General features: G+C 34.9%; 1 long non-coding RNA gene across 15 annotated transcripts; it reads right to left on the bottom strand.

Moving 5' to 3' along the window:
- Window positions 1-791: 791 nt before the first annotated feature.
- LOC107873142 lies at window positions 792-14,321 on the bottom strand. 15 transcript variants are annotated; one of them, XR_007056436.1, is made up of 12 exons: window positions 13,241-13,414; window positions 12,670-12,723; window positions 12,447-12,583; window positions 7,863-7,919; window positions 7,372-7,648; window positions 7,183-7,273; window positions 6,954-7,081; window positions 6,785-6,860; window positions 6,582-6,711; window positions 5,989-6,144; window positions 1,944-3,302; window positions 792-1,039 (listed from the first exon to the last, which is right to left on the bottom strand). It is a non-coding gene; the product is annotated as an uncharacterized LOC107873142 (long non-coding RNA). The 15 variants fall into 15 exon arrangements; XR_007056441.1 differs by lacking the exon at window positions 12,447-12,583 and having other exon boundaries at window positions 1,944-3,079; window positions 3,181-3,302; window positions 13,241-13,413; XR_007056444.1 differs by lacking the exon at window positions 12,447-12,583 and having other exon boundaries at window positions 1,944-1,991; window positions 2,935-3,302; window positions 13,241-13,411.
- Between the last annotated feature and the right edge of the window lie 1,326 nt (window positions 14,322-15,647).

Below are 15,647 nucleotides of genomic sequence, written 5' to 3'. Positions count from 1 at the left end.
ATTGCACACATAATTTATGTCGGTTATGAAAACCTTCCACATTCTCAGACTCAGTATTGTACATGACCCTTAGCTCAGGTTTACCTATATTCCATTATGACTTTTTAGTATATCATTCCATATCAGTAGATAAGTATATTTATGCATCTCAGATAGGGTCATCATACTTTGGTTCAATTTTACATATATGCTGTTGTTGTTGTTGTTGAATATAGCATTTTGGCATTTATCAGTGTATTTTCTATTAGCTAGCTCACATGCTCAGTACATTCAAGGGTCGTTTGGCAGTGTATAAGAAGAAATAATTCATATAATATGTATGATATTACCTAGTACTATGTTTGGTAAGATTTTGGGTTTATGTATAACTAATACATGTATTAGTTATACATAAACCCTAATTAGTATCATAGGGTGTATAACTAATACCTTCCATTTGATGGTATTGGTAATAGATAGGATTTAATACGATGGAATTAATTGTGTTAAGACAGAAAGATCCCTCAAATATTTTAAGCTTTTTTTTAATTTTATATTTGTACCAGTAAATTTAAATAAATAAATTAGCTTACAAATTTCATTATTTAGAGAGAGTTGTTCATTACTAAATAAAATTCAATACCAATAATAAAATATTTAAAATATTGTAACACCAAACTTGATGAGGTTTTAAATTTATTTCAAAATCTTACTGACATTATTCACATGCTACTAAAATTTATTTTACATATTTTATGTTGCGTATTTATTTATACTAGATAGAGAAGCCCCTGCAGGCACAGGCCCCATGATGAGGTGAACGATAAGCGGAGACAATTTATATTAGGCTGTATCACAAAGTAGCAATATAATCACGGTAAACAGTGGTTGTACATTGAAATGTCGATTGTTGTTTACATCAAAAGACAAAAAGTTAGTTTAGGCAGCCTGCTAATTGATGTTGGTATAGGGAAGCAAAATGCATCTGTATTTGCTATACCATTTGATGAAGTGGATAGTTCTAAGCAAAATGTGAAGAAAGGTTGCCATATAGTTACAGCTGCAGAAGAAGAGAAAACAAGTGATGCTTCAGTAACATGAATAGTATGCATACAGTGACATATAACATATAATTAAATATGAAAGGGCAATTAATCGTGTGAAATAGTGATCTGAAGAAGGGTATTTAATCCATGAATAGCTACATGAATGTAGAGGATCCATACACACTGTATCTCCATTATACTGTACTAAAGCATATAAGAGGATCGATACACACTGTATATCCATTGTATTGTACTAAAGCATATGCTTTGCTAGACATTATTTTGGATTTACGTATCCTATATTTAAATGGTCTATCAATTCCTCTAGTAACCTTAATTTAACTCAGTAGAAAGTGTGTAAGAACTTATGTTGATATTATTATCATTTTTCATGTTCTACTATGTTTCTAGTATGACCATTTCTCTTTTATAAATAGTAATTAACTGGTATTTTAACTTTTGTATTTATAGATGCTTTGATAAATTTTTTCTCTGGTCTAGTCCCTTAACATTTCTCAGTTGTGATTTTTAATCACATACTTATCGTCGTTCTATAATATTTGTCAGAAATTATCCCGAAGCTGGGTATATAGGGAAAAACAGTGACATAACTTATTGTGTGGAGAGCAGAACAGAAATAGAGAATAGCTTATTAACAACAGAGTGAATGTAAAATATTGTGCAGCTATTATATATCTCCATAAGCAGCCTATCAAACAACCGGAATCTATGAAAGGTGCGCATAGCCTTTGAAGCAGCAACTTTATTCTTTATCTACCTATGATCGATAAGAATACATTTTTCCCTTTTAACCTTTTTGAATTGCGAAAGACAGATGCTTCATTCAGGGAAAATCTAGCACCTAAACATAACATATACAGATTGAGGTACATATAAAGAGTCGAGATGATAACAAACCTGCAGAGTACTGTAGGTTAATTAAAGTTCCATAACTTCTTCACATACCTGCGAAAAACAAAGACAAGAGGCTAAATTTCTTAGTAAAAACCGAAGTTGAACCATCAAATTCTCCGAAAGTCCCAAACTTTATAGCACTTAAACATCAACAGTTAAAGAGAAACCAAGTAAGCTTTTTATTCGAAAGGTTAAGTTAGCATCACGCCACAAAACCTTGGGGAAAAGTTACAACTCAAGAAAATACATAATCCAAGAATATGTCCACATTCTGATGTAATTATTCTTTTACAATGTCCACATAAAAGAGTATATTTTAGGATGTAAATATTGGATAGTTCATGTAAGTAGCTTATTTCCGAATAGAATGTTGCTCGAGATTTTAGCGCTTAACCAATCTGGAATAGTTACATTGTACATTATTTTTAACTTACAGGCAAAAACAAAAGTAACAAAGTAGCTTTTTGTCATACTGTTTTATGATAGGAGGATTTTCATTAAACAACTTACGTGCGTTGTGAATATATCAATAAGCCACCTGCAAGTATTAACATTACAAAGGTATATGTAGCCGTAACAAATTGAAACTCACCTGAGATAAAGAAGATGACGAAAGAAAGCAAGGCAGAATTTAAAACCGATTTATATATTCGATGAAGGAAATGCCAAAAGTAACCAAAACTAATACAAGGTAAACCGCTGGAAACACCAAAAGTAAATGGTTTTTCCTGGTGGTGCAGTAAAGGGGCATATGATTATTCTATTTACCTGATTGTGTTGAGTATATATTATATTTTTTAGTGTAAGTTAGACCTGCTTATTTGTTATTAGTAATGCTGAAATGGTAAAGATAATGAATTCATAATAAATGTTAAGAGTAATTGTCATGCTCAGGTACACAGGAAACAGAGTATGGTAGCAGATGAAATATCAAAGTATTGTTACCTTCAATCTTTTTTCATGGGTGTGGATGGTTTAATTTTCTGCCTCTTACCTGTTTGTTCTGTTTCAGTGAATGACGCAACAGCTAGCGCATCTGGTTTTTGGTCTGGAAATCTGAAAGCTGACTTTTATAATTGGAGTTTAAACAGTTTACGATCAAGTTGGCGATTTATACCGGCAATAGACAGTGGTTGTTTCTAAGTGGAAAAGGTAAAAGATAGTACATTAAATAGGAGTTACTGGTGGAATGAAATTGTAAGAGGAGTTTCGCCGTAGGTAATACTATGTATTTTTATACCTGGACAACAACTATGTCATATTTGATCGACAGTTAGGGACAATATTCTTTCTGCTAACGCTTCTGACACTGTTGCTGTAATTGTCCCGTTGGAATCTGTGATGTCAATGTTGAAGTCGCACCTGAAAGGAAAAAGACAAAGCTGCAACATCAAAGTTTCAGGTGTGGAGGCAAATGTACAGGATGAATCTATTTCACTGTAGAGTAATAGCATGTGAACGGGTAAAGAATGGAACAACATCATGCAGACAAGTTGTAATATTCCAATTTATTATTTTTTTTAATGAAGAGTTAATTGGTAATTCTAACCAATAATTGATATTAATTAAGGAATTAAAAGAGAGCAAGCCAAAGATCTAATCTTTTTCTTCAGTTTCACACTAAAACACTACAAATAGAACTCTAGGGCTATTTCTTTTTATCCCATTATTCTGGAGAAAGAAGAAAAGCAACATAGAAAGGTAGCTTGATAGATATTAACTGTCAGGTATGAGATTTTCTCTATCTTTCGCCTAAATTAATTTTATATAGTGGTAACGTTCTTGTCAAAAAAAAGAAATAAAAAGAAAAAAAGAAAAGCTGCCATGTATGATCAAGAGATATTGGACATAATTTGTAAATTGGAGATCTCATGGGTGGGTGGTTGCTACTGTAGTGAAAGAATTAACATTGGCTAATGCAAATTAGGCAATGGAAAAAATACATAGAAAAAGGAATCAAAGTATGTAACTCAGGCATAAAGTATATTTTCTTTACACATGTTTCAATTTTCTGTTGTTAACACTTTAAGCAAATCATTAGGGAATATTCATGATGAGGCAATCATTAGATATTGATGAGAGAAATCATTGGCTAGTATTTTGAAATTCTTTGTTTGGCAGCCTTCCCTTGTTAGATTATCCTTAATTCATGGGTTAAGATGTGAGATATTAAGATTTAAGTCTAAATTTAAAAGTTAGCGATGTTGAGACTTGACCCCGAATAATAGAATTTGTATTGTTATTTAATATTGTTGCATAGATTAAAGCCATTGGAGGCTAGTTGATTGGTGTTCTATGCATAGTGAGGTTGGAGAACTTGTTGTTAGCGAGGTAAGTGACACTTTAAGCTTTGGTGCTAGCTTTTTAAATTGATTTTTAAAATATATTTTTATCTGTCCGGTCCATGTGTTGGGATGAGCGTGTACTTGGCAGAATCAATGGTCTTTAAGGCCAGCCGCATATACTTTATGTTAAGAATACTAATTCTCCTTTTATAAATTATTTCATGATGTAATATGCTTGTGTACTGTGAGATTGGGGCATTATGTATGCTTCTTAATTCCTTTGGGGCATTGTGTATGCTTCCCTTGAGCATTGTGTATGCTTGTTGATTTTATATGGGACATTGTGTATGTTTCCCTTGAGCATTGTGTATGCTCCCCCTGAGTATTGTGTATACTCTTGATATATTTGATGTATTGTATATGTTTCCCGAAACTTCTTGTGTTGGCTAATTATTTTGATTTCAAATGGTGATAAGTGCTTTGTATGAAATTGTATTGAGATATATGGTTCTTGATGAAGGATTACTGAGCCTCGTTGGTTACCTTATTATGATATAGTTCCGTGTGTAATAACTTTATGTTCTTGGTAGTGTTGTATTTTCTAATACTTGTCCCAGGAGTACTTAAAGCAGCGAACCGATGATCTTATTGAGTTATATTTACATATAGTACACTCCTTACTTACATGCCTATAGATACCGTTGCGGAGGGAGAGATTAGTGGCTGACGGTTCTTACGCGCGAATTCCATTGTTGAGGTGAACCTTCCCAATTGGTCGTGAAGGCTGTCATTCAGCGTTAGATCTTTTAGATTACATTTATTTTCGTTGGGTTTGCATGCCCGAAAGTTGAACTCATGTAACTCTGTTTAGATGCTCCATGAACTTAGAGTGAGACTTGGGTTAGAGATTTGATATCTAAACTAATGCCATTTTCATAAAACTTTAAGTGGTATCTTATTGGATAGTTACTCTGTGTTAATGATTATTTTATGCATGTGGGGTTGTATATGTGTGTTTGTAGACCATGTGAATGTATGGAAAATTGGTTCTCCTGACAAGTGGTGTTAGCGGGAACCAGTCACGTCTAAGGATTATTTTGGGACGTGGCACAAGTTTTGTTGTATCATTAGTGATATGAACCTGGCACAAATCACTATTTTCTGAGTTTTAGTTGGTAGAAGCTGTAAATTACAGAACATATAGGCATGTCCTTATACTTCATGAGAGCATACTCTATGCAAACCAAACAAACATTTCCACCCCGCCTATGTCATAAAAACATCTTGGTGAAACAGACGGATAAGCTTGTCCTAGTTGACTATTTTCGAGCAAATTAACTCATTGTGACTCAATAGCTAGGTTGAAACGCAATTTGCTGTAGGCACACCTGGATGGAGACAGAACAGAGCTTTTAAGAACAACCGAGGTTATGTTAATTTTACGAAACAAAGGGCACAGTGCTTTGGGTGACAGTGTCCATAGTAGTACAGAATGTAAAATATAGCAACCGAGAGCAAAGAAATCATGGATAAATTTCTATCGAATCCCAAATACAGTTTCTCAAATGTAGGTTTTTCTAATACTTATTATATAATGTGAAACCTTATTTCAACTTGAACTGCTCTCTCTCAATCATCAAATTTGCAAATACTTTTAGTTCCAAATATAATATCATTTCAAACAATTCCCTAAATTTATGAATTCTTCGACAGTGAATGACCTCAATTTTAAGAAACTGAGTTGCAGTAAAGGTTGTAGTTACCTGGGGACCAATGGCCGGTGTAGTTTATAGTTGAAACAGTGGACCATTTTTTGTTTTAGGACTTACATAGTGATTGCAGTTTGAACAGGCAAGAAAGTAAAGTGATTAAGAATGATCGCGAAACGATATTCTGCCTTCCACAGGAATAGCTTGTACCTGCAACATAAGTGTATGGGAACATCAAAAACTTATTGAAAGTAGCTGTGATAAAACTCTGGATTATAATTCTGAAGTGTTTATGTGTTCAGATATGTATCTTTTAAGGTGGCCTAAAAAAGTAAAAATTAACCTTTTTGTAAGAAGTTAATTAATGTAAACCACAGAATTAGTACATGCCAGAGAATAAACATTTTCACATTTCTCATTGTAGGAAGGGATTCTTTTTTCATGTAGGAAAACTGATCATCAGAATGTAGTATGCTCAAAGTTAAGCTGAATCAAGTTTCTTACGTTATACTGTTAAGCAATAACGCATACACTATGATGGAGTTATACTTTTGGTTGTGTCTCTGCTCTGTAACTAAGGTTGGTCATTTCAGTTCGGATACGGAAATAGTCAGTACATACATATACATATTGTGAAACAAACTAACCGTAGACAACGATTGTCGAATGGTGGATACAGATTGTACTTGATTAATAGGTGCAAGATTCAGTGAGGAGGTTGATGATGAGGAGCTTCTTAAAGTATAAGACGACAACATTTGTTCGTTCTGCTTCACCCTGAAAATGTTAAATTTAAACAGGGCAAATATTTTCGTACATCTCTATTAAGGGAGAGTAAGTTAATGTATACCAGTTCATCAGTGTAATTGCCTACACGTATTGAGGATTTGGTAAAATTGTTGTTTGATATCTTGTTGCCAATCTCACTGCGTATGTGAAAGACAGAATTTTTTTTTAGTTGAGCACATAGAAAGAAAAACTAAAAAGAAAGAGTGAATAGAATATTGTAAATAATATACCGCCACGGAATTCAGTGATGCCTATACGCTTGTCAAGAATGACGGGATGCTCGTATAGGTGATCCAATAAGGGAGTCCTTTCATTTTCAGCTAGGTCATCCGATATAGTAAATAGAAAAGGTTTCTTGCTGGTCGGTATACCAAACACAGAAATTGTTATAGCGAAAGCATATTTTACCAAGCAGACAGAAGGTTTGGTGAACTTCATGTAAGGAGGAGCCTAACTTACCTTTGATCCTTCACAATCGCTTCTCAAAAGTGTTTGCTCTGGTTAGCTGTGTATTGCAGGGCGCTGCAGTTAACTACTACTGCCAGTAAGTCTGGTGTAATGGGAAGCAACATGTTGAGTAGCAGCTTGATTAGTACGGGCTATTTAGTTAATGGGGGAAAATGACAAAGATGTAAATTGGGAGCTTACCAAATTCAGCACCTGGATGTTGTTGTTCAATCGCTGAGAAAGAAAGTGTGCTCAACTTTTCTGGAGCAGGCAGTGGTGCTTCCAATCCATCGTTGTTGGTAATCGGCTCAATAATTGTGTATTTGTCAGCTACCCATTCGTACGTACCGGCTTATATCAAGTAGCCATGGGGATCCCTATCTTTCGCACAAGAAATAAGATATACATGGAAAAGGAGGAAGAAGTTCTCGTATTTGGGAATGTCATCGCCGTATAGCACTATGGAAACCTGTTGTTCCTGTAGTTAAGTGAAAGGGAAACGGATTCAAATATGCTGAGAATTATAGAGGAAATTAGTAGACTTTTCAATCCATCTTTACTGTGGTGCAAATTTCTTTTTTCATAATTTTGCGGATTCAAAAGCGTTATTGTACTTTTTTATCTTGCACGAGTATTATATGAAATTGGACAAATAAGTCTTTGCTCTTGCGAGGGCAAAACTTGTCAATTACCTGAAACTTGCAGGTCCAGTCTGTGGTTTCTTTTGTGATGATCCATTATGGTATCCGCTATTGCATTGTCAAAATAGAAGATGAATTAGGTATCAACATACATAATAAAAGAGAAAAAAACTGATAAAAGCTGCCGGTACAGGATGGAAAAACAGCGGGTGTTGCAAGCCAGCAGCCGAAAATATTGCAGCTGGCTCGAAAATCAAGTCTACTGATTCCTTTATCAGGAAATGTATCAGGTCGTACCAATACTTTAGATATTTGTATGGATAACGTCAGTTTAAATAAGAGAAACATATGTCGAACAAAAATTCGAAGCTTTTGAACCAACCCAATCAATCTATTGCTGGGAGATGCAGTCTCTTAGCCGAATTGGAAGTGGACTAGGGGTTCCTTTGTATGCTGATAATTGTACTACAACGGTTGATCGTATCTCATATGCACGTGTACTGGTAGAGATGGATATAACGAAGGACTTTCCCAAGGAAATAAAGGTGGAGGACCCTACTGGTAGAATATTTGGTCAACCAATTGAGTATGAGTGGGTGCCATTATACTACCCAAGTGTTTGAATGTAGGGCACAAATGTCAGGCAAAAGAGGATAACGCAGCCAAACCTAAGGGGAGGCATGGGATACAGAAGGTAGTATGACACACCAAACAAGGACAAGAGACCAAGGATGCACCAGAGGTCAGAGGTAAGGGGAAAGCTATAGATGGTCCGGGACCTAGCGGCACTAAAAATCCAGATGCCACAGTAATGAGAGGTCAAAATACAAAGCCTCTGAATCAATAAAAGGTTGTAGAAGATGGAAATGAGCCATTGAGTGGAAAAGAATGGACAAAGGTAAGAGGAAATGCAAAAACAGGTAGAAGCTGAAACTCAGATCACTTCAGTCAATGTGTTCAATGCCCTACATTAGCATGATACTAGATTTGGAGGAGGGCATAATAGATGTGGTTTGGAGGAGAAGAAGGGTAGGGATAAGAATACTACAATACCTGTGCATAGATAATACTAGCTACTTGGAATATTAGGGGTATGAATAAAGTTTACAAGTAAAAGGAGGTAGGTTTGTTTATCAGGCAAAATAAAATTAGTGTTCTTGCTCTACTTGAACACAAGATTAAAGCTCACCATGCTAGAAGAGTAGTTAATAAAATAGCTCCTGGGTGGATTTTTCTAGATAACTATGCATCCAGCGACAAAGGAAGAATTTGGATCATTTGGGATCCTAAAATTGTAGATTGAAGTTTGGTGAAGAGTCAAGAGCAATATATTTATGTGGCAATACAGTTTCAGGCAGTGAGCTACAAGTTTTTATTTACTGCTATATATGGGCTGCACTCAGTTGAAACTAAAAAACATTTATGGACTGACTTAAGACAGACACATGCTGGTACTAGTACAGCTTAGGTTGCTATGGGAGATTTTAATGTTATATATAGGGAGGAGGATAAAATGATTGGGGCGCAGGTTCATGAGGCTGAAATCAAAGATTTCAGCACATTCAGTGAAGATATTGGCATGAATATTTTAAAGCATAATGATAGGGAATACACATGGTCTAGTGGGCATACGTACAGTAGGATTGACTGGGCATTGATGAATGCAAAATGGATGCTTTATATTCCAATAGTTAAGGTGATGGTAATGGACCTAGGATGCTCTGACCACTCACCCTTGAGTCTTTTACTAGCACAAGAGGAAGACAAGAGACCTAACCCATTTAGGTTCCTGAATCACCTTGTCAAACATGAGAAATTTCATAAAGTGGTTGTAACAGCTTGGGGGAGGAGTAACATTAAAGGTAGTATGGCAGAAGTTAAAAACTGTGAAGCAGGCACTGAGGAACCTGCATAATACTGAGTTTAGAGGAGTGGAGGACAAAATTAAAAAGTGTAGACAGAAGCTGATAGATTTACAAAGCACTATGAAGCAACCTGGGTAGCCGATGAGTAGTGTAGAAGAGAAGAAAGAACTCAAAATTAGACTAGAGAAGTGGATTTTGGTGGAAGAGAGTATTGCCAAGAAAAAGTCCAGGGTCTAATGGCTACAACTTGGGGATGGTAATACAACTTAGTTTCACGCTTGCTTAAAGAATAGATATGCTCAGAATGGTATTACAAGTCTGAATACAAATGAAGGAGTGGTGGTGACTAAGAGATGTGGCATAGAAAGAGAGATCCTGAATTTCTATAAACAACTATTGTGAACTAGTGCTAATAGTTTACCTGCTGTGAATCCAGTGGTTATGAGGGATGGTCAAACTCTAAATAGAGCTCAACAACTCCATTTAGTTGAGCCTGTATTACGATAAGAAGTTAGGGATGCTCTGCAGGGGATAAGGGATGATAAAGCACCAGGATGTGATGGATTCAATGCCCTGTTCTTCAAGCAGTCATGGCACATCGTGGGGGAAGAGATCACAGATGCAGTCCTGGAGTTCTTCAACTCAGGTAGAATGTACAAAGCCATAAATTATACTACTGTGACCCTAGTGCCAAAAACAGCTAGACCATATAGAATCACTGAATATACACCTATCTCTTGCTATACTTTGCTCTATAAAATTATTGCTAAGATTCTCACCAATAGACTACAGGGGGTTATGAATGATTTAGTAGACCAAAGTCAATCTGCTTTTGTACCTGGAAGACTAATAAATGATAATATTATACTGAGGAATGAATTAGTCAAAGGCTATGGTAGAAAACAAATTTCCCCACGATGTATGTTGAAAATAGATATGAAGAAAGCTTATGACTCAGTTGAATGGGGATACCTGAGACAGGTTTTAGAGTTACTGCAATTCCCTCAGAAGTTTGTGGAATGGATTTATCAGTGTATTAGTACTGTATTATATTCCATCCTGCTAAATGGTTGTCCCAGTGTTCCTTTTCCTACCAAGAAAAGATTGAGACAGGGGGATCCATTATCTCCATACCTGTTTGTGTTGATAATGGAATATCTATCTAGGCTGCTGAAGAAACTGAGGGGTATTCCTAATTTTAATTACCACCCAAAATGTGAGAGACTTCAAATTATCCAATTAAGCTTTGCAGATGATTTACTATTGTTCAGCAGAGGAGATGCGTTATCAGTCAGATTATTATATGGAGTATTCATGGAGTTCTCACAAATATCAGGATTGGTTGCAAACAATGAGAAGAGCTCCATATATTTTGGTGGAGTCCCAAAAAAGGTTCAGACAGAGGTATTACAGAGTCTTAAATTTGTACAGGGTAGTTTACCTTTTAGGTACTTAGGTGTGCCACTAAGTACCAAAAAAGTGTCTATCCTACAATACCAACCTTTAATTGACAAGATTATGGGGAAAATTGTGAGTTGGACTTCTAGATTACTATCCTATGCTGGCAGAGCTCAACTCATCAAAAGTATATTATTCTCCATCCAATTGTTCTGGTCTCAGATATTCATTATGCCCAAAAAAGTTGTTAAGTGTATTGAAGCTTTATGCAGAAACTTTTTGTGGTCTGGAGGAGTTGACATATCTAAAAAAGCTCTGGTTGCTTGGGAACAGTTATGTAGGCCTTATGCAGTAGGGGGTTTGAACTTTCTTGATATTCAGACATGGAATAGAGCAGCAATTAGCAAACTTCTATGGAACTTATGCAAGAAGAAAGATAGATTATGGGTGAAGTGGGTTCACTTATATTATGTTTCTGGGAAACAGGGAACACCATGGGGGTTCAAGCTCTTCAGGCATCATGGCTTGTGGGGAAAATAATGCAGGCAACTAAAACCTTTAAAGCAGCTAAATGGACTGAGCTAGCAGTGCAACAGATTGAGAGATTTTTGATAAAGAGTCTATATCAGAAGCTAAGAGAGAATATCAGAAGGTGGAGTGGAGGAGATTGATATGCAATACTACAGCTTGTCCTAAATGGATTTTCATCCTTTATTTGGGACTGCTTGGTAAATTACTGACCAAAGATAGACTAGTAAAGTGGGGATGTATTGAAGATGAGATGTGTGTGTTATGTGGAAGTGAGCCTGAAAGTATTAGTCATTTATTTTTTCAATGTACTTTCTCTGCGCACCTATGGAACCTGGTTCTTTCATGGCAAGGAGTGGGAAGGTCACCTGCTAAATGGGAGGAAGAAGTAGCGTAGGTGATAAATCATTGTAGAGGCAAACAACCGTAGGCTATGCTCTATAGAGCAAGTTTAGCTGCCTGTGTTTATGTCATTTGGCAGGAAAGGAACTTGAGAATTTTCCAGGAAAAATCTATGGAGCTTAAGGTACTTGTGAGGATGGTTATCCATGACCTTCATGCGAGGGGCAGCAGAGAACCCAGAGTGCAAAATGCACTTCTTAGAGTTAACTACTACCCTTGTATCTAGAAGGCCTGGTAGCATGATAGTTTGAACTTGTGTAGCAAAGTAGCTAGGTAGCTGGAAGAATGTGGCTACTTCATATTGGGAGATGTCAGTATGGAGTAATTCTGCTTTGTACTGCTTACTTGGTAATAAATAAAATTTATTTACCAAAAAAAAAAAAACTTTAGTTTGAATAGGAAAAGTATATTCCGAAAAAAAATTCAAACCTTTCGAACCAACCTTGCTGATCCATACAAACAACTTCCTTTTGAACTATGTAGTTAAGAGAAATGAAAGGTTACATGTCATAAATTAGTTGTCCATCCAAAATCGAATGAACAAATTAGAAAGGACGTATTAATGAATATTTCAACAACCTGATCCAAAAGAAGAAAGAAAACGTCGGAAAAGTGATTGACCAGCAATCAACATAAAAGGTAAATATGATAGCAATAGTTAGTACCTCTCCGCTGATTTAATTTCCAAATTAAAGAGTCACTGCAACAGATGAATTTACCTGGAACAACAAGAGTAAAAGCAAACAATAAGCAAACAATCTAAAAATTTTCGAGCACCCAGGGTAAGAGCCTTCATCTTATAGTTTGCCTATTCTCTAACCGATTCGAGATATGCATGTAGTTATGGAATTTCAAGACATAGCAATAGATTGCAGTGGCATAAAACACAGCAAACTGACTATGAAATAACCATTTCAAATTTTTTTAAAAGAGAGAAGAAGCGGGGAGAACACAAATTTTGCAATACGTATACCAGATCAACCAAACGACCGAAAGAACGGATAATCTAATGGGAAATTTAGTTAGAAGAATCCAACAACAGATAATCAAACAAAGAATGGTGAAATTTATTTATTACTGCATGTTGAGAGCTGACGTTATAGCATAAACAAATAATATAACAGTCAATCAACATCCAAGACTCTTCCTTTACTGCTATACCACTACTCTTCGATTAGCCGTATCTACAATTCATTGACATACCCCCAACCCCCAACCCCCAACATTATGGTTCACCTGTAAAAACTGTCAGCTCTGTTGTTGGAGTTCAACTTACTAAAAGGTACTGCTACTATGTGGGTCTTTTCTTTTTGGAAAATCTTTTATGTTTTGTACTGATGTTGAGGTAGTGATGCAGATCTGAAACTGTACTGATCTTGTACACTTTGGTTGGAGTGCAACCAGAGGCGAACCCGACATTTAAACGTGACGGGTGCACCTCTATATTTAAATATAGTAATTAATTATATCAAAGTTTGATATATAATTTTTTGAAAACTTGTTAATTATATTATTTTATAAGCAAAATTTTAATATTATTGAATATAATTAATTAGATTTAATATGATAAAAATGTGTTATTCACCGTATTTAAATTCAATGCATTATCATATTTTGAACAATAATAGTAAGTTTTTGAAAAATATAAAATTCGAGAAATTTGTTTGCTAGATGGTTGCAATGAGTAACGTTCGATTTAAACCTATCTCAAACTATAAATTACTAATTTTTTAAATAAAAAATAACTCAATGATCAAAAGATTAAAGAAAATAAATATTATACTGTATAAGATAGGGAGAATATCTACCTTTTAAAGTTGGAGAGAAACTTGCATTTTGAAATAAAATAAAAAAATAGGTCAATAATATCCACAATACATAAAAAAAAAAAAGTGTAAATGAAAAAAGAAGCAAATAAGAAAACGTTGTTGTTGGGGTTCAAATCTGAGCAAAAAGAGCAATTTTCAAGTGGCAATCCCAACCATCTCACCATCCAAATCAGTTGTTTGTGCACGATATATATTTAATATAACACCCTGATATATATATAGATATACGAACTATATATACAGAGTTTTTCTCGAGCCTAGCGGGTGCACGTGCACTCCCTACACTCAATGTAGGTCCTCCTCTGAGTGCAACTTATTAAACATACAACTAAAAAGTCACATAGGCAATAAAATTAGAATTCCATACTGTGAAAGAGAAGGGGAAATATCAACAATGAAGAGAACTTACACTGTTTGGATTGAAAATGTGAGAAAACTCGGAAGATTATCAAAGGTGTGACAATGAATTTTCCTTGCTGTAGTGAGACAAAACCAAAGCCTCAGCTGTTGTAAGAGTAATTTCTAGAATTACACGTACAATATCAAGGGACAGCTGTTGTATTAGTTTAATTTTGAGACTACACCTGTACCAACCCAAATACGAAATGACTTGTGTGCCCTTATCTAATGAAATGACAAAACTAACCCTTGGAAAGCTGGCAGGACAACCTCTACCTGCCAGCTTCCATTATCACCTATTCACCACTTCTATATATTAGTAATTAGTCAGTTTACCGATTTGCTAGCTATATATGTTTAAGATTTTACTAATAGAAAAGGCAAATATATGACCCTATGACGTTTGTGATCTTAATTTAATTTATTATTTTTTGATTATTTGTATTTTGAACATCTTATAAAATTACATACATATTAAAATTACAACTTGCAGTTTTTATTTGTAAAAGTAGATGTTTTATTCAATTTTACTATTGTTTGTTGTCTTTTTTATTTTAAAAGTAGATGTTCTATTTTTTTTAAATTGAAATGTGATTTTTTTGAGTGAATCATTTTATTAAGATGGAAATTATATACCCTCAAATAATTTAAGTGAGAATATCAACAAAAATAAATTTTTAAGAATAAATAATAAAGCTTTGCAAAGAAAATACGCAAATTTATAGAATGTGGAGGGTATTTTAGTAAATAAACAGTACTTTTAAATAGCAATACATATTACTTTTAATACATCAAATCAAATACTGAATAGGAAATAAGCTCAGCACTATTAATCTCAACATTACTAATTTCAGTATTACAAATACATCATATTTAATACTATGCTTATACACTCTATCAAACAACCCCTCAAAGTATAAATCGCATACCCCTTTTTTTGTATTGTATCGTGTTATGATATAGGTTGGGACGCTCAGCATTAGTCTTGCAGTCAATACATTCTTGTTCCATCTCAGTAGTTGGTAGTGGTGAGTCCTCATCATCTGAGAATGAGAGCCTTTACAGTATTTCAGTATTATTCTAGTTTTAGTTATTTAGAATTAGCTAGGGACTTGTCCCAACAGTTCATCAGTTAGTAGAGGCTTTCAAATAGATAGTTAGTTATTTCAGCTTTATGGGTTGTGTTAGATATTTTGGTTTTTCATTTCAGTATTGGGTTTGGTTCAGACTTCTTTGATTACATTATTTCAATTTTAGCCTCGGCTCAGTATCCCTTATAATCAGTGTTTTAGGGTTCATGTCATGTCATAAGTTAGCTTAGGGTCACTTGTGGCTCTAAGCACTGTGTTACGTACAGGGTGTAGTCTCTGATCATGACATCTTTCAATTATATTTTATTAGCTTAAGTGACACAT

This window comes from Capsicum annuum, chromosome 6, assembly GCF_002878395.1.
Source record: "Capsicum annuum cultivar UCD-10X-F1 chromosome 6, UCD10Xv1.1, whole genome shotgun sequence".
Classification (NCBI taxonomy): Eukaryota; Viridiplantae; Streptophyta; class Magnoliopsida; order Solanales; family Solanaceae; genus Capsicum; species Capsicum annuum.
This window is presented reverse-complemented; position numbering and strand designations above follow the sequence as displayed.